This window comes from Tupaia chinensis, unplaced genomic scaffold (genome assembly GCF_000334495.1).
Source record: "Tupaia chinensis unplaced genomic scaffold, TupChi_1.0 Scaffold000682_1, whole genome shotgun sequence".
Lineage (NCBI taxonomy): Eukaryota > Metazoa > Chordata > Mammalia > Scandentia > Tupaiidae > Tupaia > Tupaia belangeri.
Genome location: NW_006160205.1, coordinates 3,672,016 through 3,685,070, shown reverse-complemented (window position 1 = coordinate 3,685,070; position 13,055 = coordinate 3,672,016).

Here is a 13,055-nt window from a genome sequence, read left to right as displayed (position 1 = left end):
GTTGGCCTATTCAATTTATGCATCTTGAAAAGCCATTATGTATTTTTTTTTGAGAGGTTTTTGCTATAGGGTGCATGCACTTGCCAGAGAGACAGAGAGAGACAGAGACAGATGGCCATGCCACAATCCCTTCTTCTCCATTCTCCTCTCGGGATCTTAGGCACACACGCACACACACCTGGCATGAGTTTAAGCCACCGGATCTGGGACTTGAACGGCAGTTGACTCCATGGGAGTCTAGCGACATAGCCATTACACTAACTGCAGGTCCCATACATATCTTGAAAGACTAGGTCGCTGAGCATCTATCTTTCAAAGATCTTTTTTACTTTTAAAAAAAAATTATTTTATTTAACTTCATTTATTATTATTATTATTGTTATTATTTTAATTTGACAAGAGAGAGATAAAAGAGAGAGACAGGGAAAGTGAGAACGCAAGCCGCCAGGTCAGGGACTCAAACCTTGGTCAGCCATGTGGGAGTACTGTGTCTTTAACCACCACGCCAACTGCCAGCCCCATCCTTTCCTAGTTTTTTTAAAAAAGGTTATTTATATTGTCCATGAGTGAGGGAGATATAGAGATATATATGTGTATGCATGCTTACACACACACAGAGAGAGAGAGAGAGAGAGAGAGAGAACACGAGCACACTCCCAACAGAAACCCAATGCCCCAGCCTTTAGCCAGCCCTGGATCATGAGCAAGTGCCTGGCATATACAGGGAAGTCTCCAAATATGAACTAGCAACCTTCCCAGGTAGGTTGCCTCAGAGAGTGTCACATTTTACAGATAAGTCACCATCTGGCTTTAAAACGAAGCTAAATATGCAATTACATTTGAGAAGCAAATGGTACACTTAGTCAAATAGAAAATACAGAAAAAAATGATTATCTTCACACACTTCAAGATTATTCTGTCAGAAAATAGATCAGTGGTTGCCTAGGGGTAGGATGGAGAGAGGGGAGGAAGGATGATGAAGGGTATAAGGAAATATTTGGGGGTGATGGGCATGTCCCTTTATCTTGATTGTGGTGAGAGTTTATGGGTATATACAGACAGCAAACATAACAAATTATTCACTTCCAGCATGTGTACTTTTGGTATACTTCAATTTTTCAAAAAATTAAAAGGAGCTTACTCTGTTAATAATAAAGATCTACAGAGGTCAAACGCACAGGGATGATTAAAGGCAGAAAGTCGTAAGATTATCATTTATCACCAATAGTATTTACCAACCACTCACTCTTTTTTTTTTGTAGTAGTAGTTTTTGCTATAGGGTGCATGCGCTCGCCAGAAAGACAGAGAGAGGGCAGAGAGAGACAGAAAGAAAGCGAGAGATCACCCCTCAGGGGGATGGCCATGTCACAATCCCTTTTCCTCCATTCTCCTCTTGGGATGTTGGGCATGCACGCACACACGCCCGGTGTGAGTTTAAGCCACCAGGTCAGGAACTCGAACCACAGTGGACTACGTGGGAGTTCAGCGACATAGCCATTACACTAACTGCTGGTCCCTCAAGCACTCCCTCTTCATAAGCCAAACACTTTGCAACAAATTCTATTTGTATCATCTCGTTGAATCCACCCAACCACCCTGAAAGGTTTTTCTCACTATTATCTCCATTTGACAGATGGAGAAACAAAGGCATATACAAGTTAAAACTTGCTCTGGATTGTTGATCTAATAAGCAGCAGATGAAAGATTTGAACCAGTTGGAATCTGTTCTAACACTGTCATTCTTGGGGGCCATCAGCATGGGAAATAAGATACATAAAGCTTGCTATTCAACAGGATTTTTCATATTGGTATTTAAGGATAGAACAAGAAACAATGTTTTTTCTTTATAAGTTAAAGAACTTGCAGGGCCTGCCTGAATTTATCAAATCTGTGGCACATTTGAGGGTAACTGCAAGTTGAAAGTCTGTCCTGAAAAATGTTACTTAGGGACTTAGGATGGTTCTGTGGTTTGAGCAGTGCGCAGTTAGGAGTTCTAATTGTGGTGAATAAGGGGCAGAGTTGACTAAATTTTGGTTTGGTTATTTCATTACTTTTCAGAAAAAGGCATAGTAAATCAAAGGGTTTAGAAGGACGTAGAAACAGTGAATATTTCTAAACATCATATCCTGGGTGAGGTGTATAGTCTTAGTTGTTACCTGATGCATGCAACAAAATTTATCATTTTAGCCATTTTTAAGTTTCTAGCTCAGTGACATTAAAGATAAAGTACATTTGCTTGCTTGCTTGCTTGCTTTCCTTTTCTTTTCTTTTCTTTTCTTTTAAGTTTTGCTATTGGGCACATGCATTCACCATGGGGAAACAGAAAGAGAGGGAAACCATTCCCCGGAGGATGACCATATCATGATCCTCTACATTTTCCTCTTGAGATCTTAGGTATGCATGGATACATGCTTGGGATGATTTTTAAGCCCTGGGGTCCAGGACTTGAACCGTATAGCCAGCCATGTGGGATCCAGTAGCCTTAATCTCCACGCCACCTTCTGGCTCCTTTTCCCTTACTTTTATTAAAAAACTTTTTAAAAATTATTTTATTCAATGTCATTTATTTATTCATTCATTTATTTTAATTTGACCAGAGAGACACAGAGAGAGAGAGAGGAAAGTGAGAAAGCAAGCCACCAGGTCCGGGACCCAAACCATGGACAGCCACATGGGAGTGTCCAGCGCCTTAATCACCATGCCACTTGCCGGTCCCTTCCCTTACTTTTAAAGACAGGCTTTCATACCAGGGAGATAGTTGCATGGTTAAATTGCATAGGTGCTGTAACTAGACAGGTTGGCATTTGGTTTTCACTCTGTTCTTACCAGTGTGTGACCTATGACAATTTAATAACTTCTCTATTCTTAAGTATCCTCATCTGTGGAATGATAATGAAAAAGGCCTATGAGAAAGTCCTGCTGCAAGATTAATAAACATACGTCATTTTCTCATTACAATTTCTGGCATGCAGTAAAATCTTTCAGGATGCTATAGAAAACATAACGATTACAAGTTTACCAAGTGTTTCTGCAAGTCAGAGGTTATTACTCTGGGGAATATGGACCTATAAAGGTCCTGGATTAGGTTTGAGTGGATCCTAAATGAGGTACATATTCATGTGTCTTCCTTCCGTGTTTGAGAAACAGGTACACAGCTCTCCTTAGATTCTCAAAGAAGTGTTAGGAGTGCAAGAGCAAAACCAAAAAACCCATCAGAGGAATATATGTTTAACCTGCTGCTCAGAAACCTTTGATCACTGACTTGAGATGTTCCTCTCAAATGCAGAGGTCGTGGGTGAGTAGGAAAGCAAAATTCTTCTTTGCCTCAGGCATATCTAACAGTGTTGCATTTAAAAGATGCAACTTCCTCCAGTTCTGGTCTGCAGTCCACACACCTTGCCACTGCACACTGAGTGTCCTGGGAATGCAGGGCTAACTGGCCAGCAGGGTTGCAGTGGGGTGTGGAAAGCCAGGCAAAATCAGAGGGTTAAGGCAGGCTTCATCATGCCCTTCCATGTACTTTTGGACTCTAACTTTCATAGCATGTTGCAGATACCTCTCACAGCACTTTAATGTATGTGAATCACCTGGGGATCTTAAAAATATGGGGATTCTCAATCAGTATTTCTAGGGTGGACTGAGATCCTGGATTTCCAACAAGTCCTGAGGGGACCACGCTTGGAATAGCAAGGCTCTAACCTCTGCATGCTAGTTAATTTGCCTGTCTGTACCAGGGAAAACTGAAGGCAGGGACAGGGCTGTATTTGATTCTTTCCCAAGGGCATATTTCAGAGATGATACACTCCTCCCTCTCTGTCTCTCTCTAGTGAGTGCACGTGTCTTCTGGCAATTAACAACAACAACAACAACAAAATTAAAACTTCAGGCTGGGTAGTGGAGAAAGGGGCTGTTCACTGGAGGCACAAAGGCATATAGTTGCTACATCTGGACAAATTTTCCAGAGAAAAGATGAAAGTTTCCTTCTTTGTTGGCGCTCAAGAAAGATTCTTCTGAACCAGAAAAAGAAGAGAAAATTGAATTCACCAAGCCAATCACTAGTCAAGAGACAAGTTTGCCTCTGAGAGACCATTCTCTAATTCTTAGAGAATAAGAATATTTACTGTGTAATGAAATTCAGTGTGCAGGACAGTTCCTGAGCATTAAACAGACAGCTATTCACAGGGCCATTTTTACACTTTCTTTTGCACTAAGCTGTTCTTTGACATGGATGGCAAGGTTTGACTTATGCAGTTATTTCAGCCTTTACTGCTAATGTATGAAAAGTAAAGTTCAAGGAAAGAAAGAAGGCCATGAGAATGTTCTTCATAGAGGCAGACACAAAATGGGGTTGAAAAGCCAGTCATCTCCTGTCACTCATATCACACCGGCTGGAAACAGCTATGACCCCATATTACCTATCGTGCTCAGAGTCACCACTGCAAGTACTTGCAAGCATTTTACTTCATAGAGAGACAGAGAGCACAAGTGCCATTGGTCAGAACACTGTGTCTAGGTGTCACACTATGTCGTCAGGCAATGATGAATCACACGGTGGTGCTCACAGCTACTTTCCCATGACCTCTGAGCAACAAGGGAAAGCAGAAGAACAATTCTGGACATTTGATTTCCCTAACAAAGCAACAGAAGGCCCAGATTAAACTAGCCTCTTGAAAACTTAAAAGGAACCACCATTTGTCGCCTTTTAAGAGGGCAAACTGATTAATGGGCAGCGAATAATCACAACACAATTCACTGATTAAGTGTGTAACGATTGTAAATGCAGATTCAAACCCTTAGGAAGGAACACAAGCAAACCATTCTTAAATTCAGTTGAGTCTGCTTTCAAAGAAAGTAAGAATTGCAAAGGCAATTTTTTGTGAAAGAACTTAAGAGACACATGAAGAAAAGCAAACCTTCAGCACAAGACTAAATGCACTCATTAAATATAATCTTGATGGTACAACCCATCTTACGCTACTATCCTGTGTCTTCTGGCAATTAACAACAACAACAACAACAAAAGTGCACAGAAGCCAGAGAAAGCAAAACATCACCATTCTCTAAGAGTTTCCATGATGATGGTGGTAATGGTGATGATGACAACAAAGTTGCCATCACCTGGGTCCCATAAAGCTTTCTTCATACATTAAGTTAGTTATTCCTCAAAAGAATATAAAATAGATGATTGTTAACCCAAGTTTTACAAATGAGGACTCTGGGGGATATAGAGTCTAAATAACTTGCCAAACCCCATACGGATAGTTAATAGCACAATTTACTCAAATTAAGGAAATCTGGCTTTAGCGTATGTGCTTTAAATCCCTCTTAGCATAGATTTTGATCATATAAATACGGTCAAGCATTGCTTAATGATGGGGAAAAGTTCTATGAAATGAGTCATTAGGCAATTTTATAGTCTATGAACATCATATAATGTATTTACACAAACATAGAGGGTATAGCCTACTACACATATAGGCTATAAGGTGTATAGTCTTTTGTAATCCATGGGACCACTGTCACTTATGGTCTGCTGTTGATCAAAACATGACTATGCAGTGCAGGAGTGTACACTGTATGATATGCTTACATGGCATGACAGATTCATAGTATTCAACTATCTTTTTTTTGGGAGAGGTTTTTGCTATAGGGTGTGTGAGCTCGTCAGAAAGGCAAAGAGAGGGAACCAGCAGTTAGCTTAATGGCTATGTTGCTAGACTCCCACGTAGTCGACCACGGTTCGTGTCCCGGACCCAGTGGCTTAAAACTCACGCCGGGCACATGTGCGTGCGTGCCCAAGATCCTGAGAGGAGAATGGAGGAGAAGGGATTGTGGCATGACCATCCCCTCTGGGGGGTGATTTCTCGCTTTCTGTCTCTATATCTCTTTCTGTCTGTCTGGCAAGCACACGCAGCCCATGGCAAAAACCTCTCCAAAAAAATAAATAAATAAAAAAGAAAGGCAAAGAGAGACAGAGAGATAGCGAGAAATCACTCCCAGGGGGGTGTGGCCACTCTGCAATCTCTTCTCCTCCATTCTCCTCTCAGGATTTTGGGTACACATGCACACATGTCTGGTGTGAGTTTAAGCCACTGGATCCAGGACTTGAACTGCAGTTGACTACATGGGAGTTCAGTGACATAGCCATCATGCTAACTGTTGGTCCCATAGTATTCAACTATCTATGAAGTATCTCTCCTGGTTCTAACAGTCCATGAGACTCTGAGTTAACTATTGCTTCAAAAGCAACTGAATTTAGTGGAAGTGGTTCAGTTTAAGTCAATCGAATAAGGACCTATTAATTCCCTCTTGTGGAACAAGAGAGGAAAGATGATGGTGGGAGAGGACATTAAAGACACACAGAATGTGGTCCCTCTTAAGTTGTATCACTTAAAAAGATATGTTTGAAAGGCCAGCAGGTGGTGTGGTGGTTAAGGCATTAGACTCCCACATGGCCAAATGTCGTTCAAGTCTCAGCCTCAGTGGCTTGAAACTCACACCAGGCATGGGTGCATGCATGCCCCAAATCCTAGGAGAATGGATTGCAACATGGCTGTTTCCCCCTAGGGGGGATTTCTCACTTTCCCTCTCACTGTTTCTGTCTTTCTGGCAAGGACATGTGCCCTATGGCATAAACCAAAAACAAAAAAAAAGAAAAGAAAAAAAATTTGGCGGCTTCATCAGAGAAGACTGTATTACCACCCACAGGGATTTTCACTGCCCAGCATCCTTTCACCCTTCCATTTGTAACTGCACCTTGACTTCTTCTGAACTATCAAATCTGTTTTCCCAGCAGGCACAGTCTTGTTTTAATGTCAAGGGGTAGACGAGTATCCTGAGTTATGCCACTCAGAGTCATCCTGGGAACTCAAATCTTGAATAGAGTCATATAAGGACATTGAAACCTTAATGCCAACATAGTGAGTTAGAGAGGCTGATGTAATTCTGCTACCCGGATTTCCACCTTCGAGGGCTACCCAGTTTTGTGCCCTTCTGAGTCTTGTTTTTCAAGCATTGATTTGATTCTGGGTAATCTCCCACATTCCTTATAAAATTCATTTTATGCTTTAAGTATCCAGTTTATGTTGTGTATAACTATATAACCCTAACTGGTATGCCAAAATTATATATTCAGTTACTCTGAAGATGAGTCAATACTTTTATCTACTTTTATCTCCTGTCATATTACATGAGTATTTGTTGGTTACTAAGGGGAATGATTAAGTTGAATTCAAATAAACCTGCTGGTGAAAGTCATTGTGACCATATTTTTAACAAAAAGACAGCACATTAAGTTTTGCCAGAACCTCTCTGTGTTCATTTTTAATTGAACTGAGCACTGAACCAAGAACAAGGAGGCTTAAATGTTAGACATATTTCAGCTACAAAAAAAACAGTGTGATCTGAGGCAAGTCATTTCTCTAGATTTTAGTTTATATCTCTAAAATAGAAGGAGTGGTCTTTGAGTATTCTACTTCTAAGGTTCAAAATAAAAACAATGCTTTAGAAATGACTCAGGAGCTAAATAGTTCTATCTCAAGTCATCTTTTCCCTGAAAAAAAAAGCTTTTTTTTTTTTTTTCACATGGACCAATGAATAATAATTCCAAGTTGATTCCTTACAGTAAAAATCTCATCCTATTATTAAGGAATTCAGTATCTTTCTTGCACCTGTAATTATCTTACTATTCCAAAGGAGAGCTCCAAAGGTTAGGACTATCAAATAGCTCTTCTGTCACTTAATTGAAACCCTAAAGAGGTAAGGAATGAATGTAACTTAATTCTTAGCTATTAATAAACATGTTTTAGATTAATCTGGATCTTCAAAGGATATTCATGTTGAAGCAAAATTCAACATAAAGTTTACTGGGTTATTTTGTTGGCAACTATTCCAATCTTATAGTCTCAAGGTTTGGATATGTCACTAAAGAGGAACAAAGGAAAAATATCTCTGCCATTTCAAATAAACAGGTGAGTCCAGAAATGTATTTTTCTATCTGATTTACTCATCTTAAACTTCTCTGGCCTATAGCAGCCACCCACACCACAAGTTTCCTAAAGCTTCTCCTGACTATTTCTGCCTGTTTTTGAGTTCAACCCTTTTGCAACTTAATGACATCATTTCCTAGCCCTCTGGTCAGTAGCCTCAAGCTGAGCAAAATGATAAGTTCAAGTGGTAAAAGGCTAAATACCAAAGGATTCCAATCAATTTTATCCAAAGCTAAATCTGTAAGACAAAATAAGAGAGCATAACTGGTGCTACAAGTTTAGTTCAAGTATCATGGAACTGTAGACAGACAAACTTGTAAGGCAGGGCTAGAAGATGGTGTGGAAGTTGAGGTGCTGGATTCCCACATGGTTAACTATGGTTCAAGTCCTGGACCTGGTGGCTTGCTTTCTTACTTTCCCTCTCTGGTCAAACTGAAAAATGATAATAATAAATAAAATCAAATAAATAATTCTTTAAAAGATAACTTGTAAGGCATACCAAATACTAAGATATTTACTCATATATATCAAGGTAGTTTTTCTTTCAAAAACCATTTCAGAACAGTTTCTTACAGTCATTAATTGTTCTGATTTAATTAGTTAAGAGATGAAGATTAAATGAGATAGTATATGAACATCCATCAGCACAACTTTGGGGCTTTTCAATAACTGCCAACTCTTGAGCTCTAACATTGAACTGGACACTGCCATGTAGAGTATTGAAATTCATTTAATTCTCAAATCCTTTAGAACAGATGCTAATACTATTGTTAGTTTCCTGATAAGAAAACCTAAGCTCAGAGTAGAGGACCATCCATGCCCAATGTCATACAGCTAGAGAAAGACAGAGCTAAGGGTCACATCAAAGTCTCTAACTTAAGGTACATTTTTAAAAACAAACACAAAAAAACTACTCCATTGTAATGGATCATATAAGGTAAATTTGAAGGGAAAAGAAAATAGACTGTAGTTTCTTAAAAATGTTGAAATATTAACTCAATATTACACCAAAAGGAAAAAAGGTCCTCCCGACCTTGAATGGCATTATGAGGGATTACCAAGGCTGCTGTGTATGTATGTAGGACATATGGTATCCATGATTCACCAGGATACCTCATGATTTTGCATTTGACCTGGTGGTCTGGTATCTTCTCGGTGGTATGCTTTACAGGGGAGGGTGGAGCACTGTCATCCTTAATGTTGGTTTCTCATCACTGAGAGATAAAAACTGGAGTTATTGCATCCTAAGGGAATACCTCCTGGTCAGCAAACGATGTTGGCTCCGACTAGAAATTGCATCCATAAGAAGAGCCATCTGTGCAGTCTCCTCAGGAGGGGTCACATTTTTATCTCCAGAGTATTTGATGCAAGCCATTTGTCAGCCACAGTCACACGTGCTTGATGGTACCATGCTTTATCCTTTTAGTCAAAGTAATAATTCCTTGTTTTGAGAGTGCAACTGTGGGGTGCCAGGTGTTGATATTTTAGAAACAAACAGCAGTATGGACAGCTGTGGTGGCAGATTTCAATTTTGTTTCAGCCAAGCTGGTGATAACATACTATGCCAGATGAAATTCAAGAGTTTCAGATAATAAGTCTTTGCATCTTCACAATAACGTATGATTTGTGATGACCTTTCTCTGAGAGACTCCCCCTGGAATTTACCTTCATTCTGAGGCAGAGAGCTTCAAAGAATGACAGTGCTGAGGCACTTAAGCCTCCTAAATGCTGTCAAAGAGATCCTCTGGATTTTCTTAGCTTTCTGGACTGTTTGAGCCTCTCCACCATTGTGTCTGTTCTCATCATTATCATTCATCAATACGCCCATTTTCATGTCAATTCAAATTCAATGTGACATTTGCTTTCACTTTCTTTTGTGGGTCAACGTTCTTTTGAGCCTCACAAGTGCTAGTTGTGGCATAATTATTACGGCTTCCAGTAAGAATCATTTGTATGTTCTGATTTAATTAAGGGAGAAATAATTTAATGAGATTTCTGTGGATTCTTTGTTTCTCAGGTTAAAAGCAGGACAGTGCTAACAAAAATCAGTCCTCCAGATTCTCTGATAGGTAGTAAAATCAAGCCCTCATATAAAGTAAAATTGTAGTGCAGAATTAGTGGGCCATAACTTTGAAATTTTAATAGTTCAGTTAGTGGTTTTAGAAAATGCTCTGTTCAGGGAACCAGCAGTTAGCGTAACGGCTATGTCGCTGGACTCCCACGTAGTCGACCGCGGTTCGTGTCCCGGACCCGGTGGCTTAAAACTCACGCCGGGCGCGTGTGCGTGCATGCCCAAGATCCCGAGAGGAGAATGGAGGAGAAGGGATTGCGGCGTGACCATCCCCCCTGGGGGGTGATTTCTCGCTTTCTGTCTCTATGTCTCTCTCTGTCTGTCTGGCGAGCGCACGCGCCCTACAGTGAAAATCTCTCCAGAAAAAAAAAAAAAAAAAAAATGCTCTGTTCACACTGGGACTCAACCTCTAAGATTCTTATAACAGTCATATACCTCTTCCCAGGAAAAAAAGCAAATATGCTTAACATTTTTTATATAGTTTCAACTTTAATGGATCCAATGAAAGCTTTACCATGCTTCTTCTAGACCAGTGATCTGAGAGAAACTTCTGTGATGAAATGTTCACATATGGGGATCAGAAGGTGGCATAATCGTTATGGCACAGAACTCCCACTGTAGTCAACCCGGGTTCAAGTCCTGGACCCAGCAACTTAAAATTAATGCTGGGCGTGTGTGCATGTGTGCCCAAAATCCAGAGAGAATGGAGGAGAAGGGATTGCAGCATGGTCCAAACCCCTGGAGGGTGATTTATCACTTTTTGTCTTTCCATTTCTGTATCTCCAGCAAGCACACGCACCCTACAAGCAAAAATCTCTCTAAAAAAAAAAGAAAGTTCACATCTGTATGGTCCAATATGGTAGCCACAAACTGTGTGTGGTTATCAAGCATTTGAAATATGGTAGAGGAAAATGAGGAATTAAGTTTTTAATTTAAATTTAAAGAGCCACATGTGGTTAGTAGCTACTGTACTGGGCAATTAGCTCTAGACTAGACATTCAAGACATCAAATTAAAAATCCATTTCATACTGGTCCACTTAAAAAAATTCCTTACTGGGACCAGCAGTTAGCATAATGGCTATGTTGCTGGACTCCCATGTAGTTAACCACAGTTTGAGTCCTGGACCCAGTGGCTTAAACTCATGCTGGGCGCGTATGCGTGCATGCCCAAGATCCCGAGAGGAGAATGGAGGAGAAGGGATGCAGCATGGCCATCCCCCCTGGGGGGTGATTTCTCGCTTTCTGTCTCTTTGTCTCTCTCTGTCTTTCTGGCGAGTGCATGTACCCTATAGCAAAAACCTCTTCAAAAAAAGAAAAAAAAATGCCTTATTGAGATATAATTCGCATACCATATAATTTTCCCATTTAAAGTAAATAATTTAATGGTGTTTAGATATTCACAGTTATGCAACCATCACCATAATCGATCTTAAAACTTTCTTTTCACTACGAAAGAGATACCAAATCCCATTAACAGTCATATTTCACTTTCTCTCAGTTTCCTCTATGTCTAGGTAAACACAAATGTACTTTTTTCTCTATTGATTGTCTATTCTAAATATTCCAAATAAACTGAATATGGTTCTTTGTAACTTGCTTCCTTATTGTCATTCTTTAAAATTCTTTATGTTTTTAAGGTTCATCTATGTTGTAGTATTAATGATGGTGATCATGATGGATCAGCAATCTTGATATATTAGTACTTCATTCTTTCATATTATTGAATACTCCATTGTATGGATATATCACATGCTGTTTATCCATTCATCAGTAATGGACATTTGAGTTGTGTGTGTACTCTACATGCTTAGAGAAGTCTGAGGCTGTGAATCCAGAAAGTTTCCTATGTGGATACAGTTATAGTTCCACTGTGCTACCACTTTGGTATTGATTTTTTTATTCTTTGGTTTATTCATTTCTTCTCTAATCTTTATTCTTTCCTTCCTATGTTTGATCTAGGTTTCTGACTCTTCTGTTTCCAGTGTCTTAACATGGAAGACAGGTTATTGACTTAGGATCTTTCTTCTCTTTTGCTATAGGAATTTACAGCTATAATTTTTCCTCTAACTGCATCCTTAGCTCTGCCCCATCAGTTTGGTATGCTATGTTTCATTTTTATTCATTTCAAATTATTTTCTAATTTCCTTTGTAATTTTTTCTTTGATTTTTTTTGTGATTTGGGCCTATAGTTTCATTTAAGTTTCATTTTCTTCTATAATTTAATTATGGAAGGGAAAAATACCAATTTCTCAGCTTCTATGTTTTGATTTTTTAAAAAATAAGTCATTTGGATGCAGCGAATGAACACACTTTCTGTACTCATCATGTTAATTTTCACAACTACGGTTTTGTACTCACTTCTCAAGCTTTCATGTGAGCAGAAGTCATCTGAGGATTGTACTAAAATGCAGATTCTATAGGGTGTTGTGTGCCCTGAATTTCTTCATTTCTTACAAGTTTCTAAGTGCTGTTAATTGTGATGCTGCTAGTTTGGAAAATGCACTTTGAGTACGTAGGCACTATGCAACTACTTGGAATGTTCTTCCCATTTATCAACTTTGTGATTTGGATCAAATGGCCCTTTGGCCCAAAACTCCTGCCTTTTGGCCCTCTAGTCAGAGATGAATATATTCTTTTTTATAATTTCTAGCATCTTTATCACATGGTTTATTTGCACTTACCCATTTTTATAATCATTTCTTTATATATTATTTTCTCCAAAGAACTAGAAGACTAAGGAGAACAAGGTTTCTGTTCTCTTGATGACTTTCTCCCTATTATTTGACTTAGTATCTGAGAACTTAGACTAGAAGTTTATTAACTAACCACCAAATGAATAATAATAGCTAACATTTATTGTTGGTCAACTACGTACAAGTAGAGTGGCAAGTGCTTTACAGGCATCAGCTCATTTAATCATCAATACAGCCTTAGGACGCAGGTCCTATTATTATCTCCATTTTACATATAGGAAGTGAAAATTTTATTCGTGCT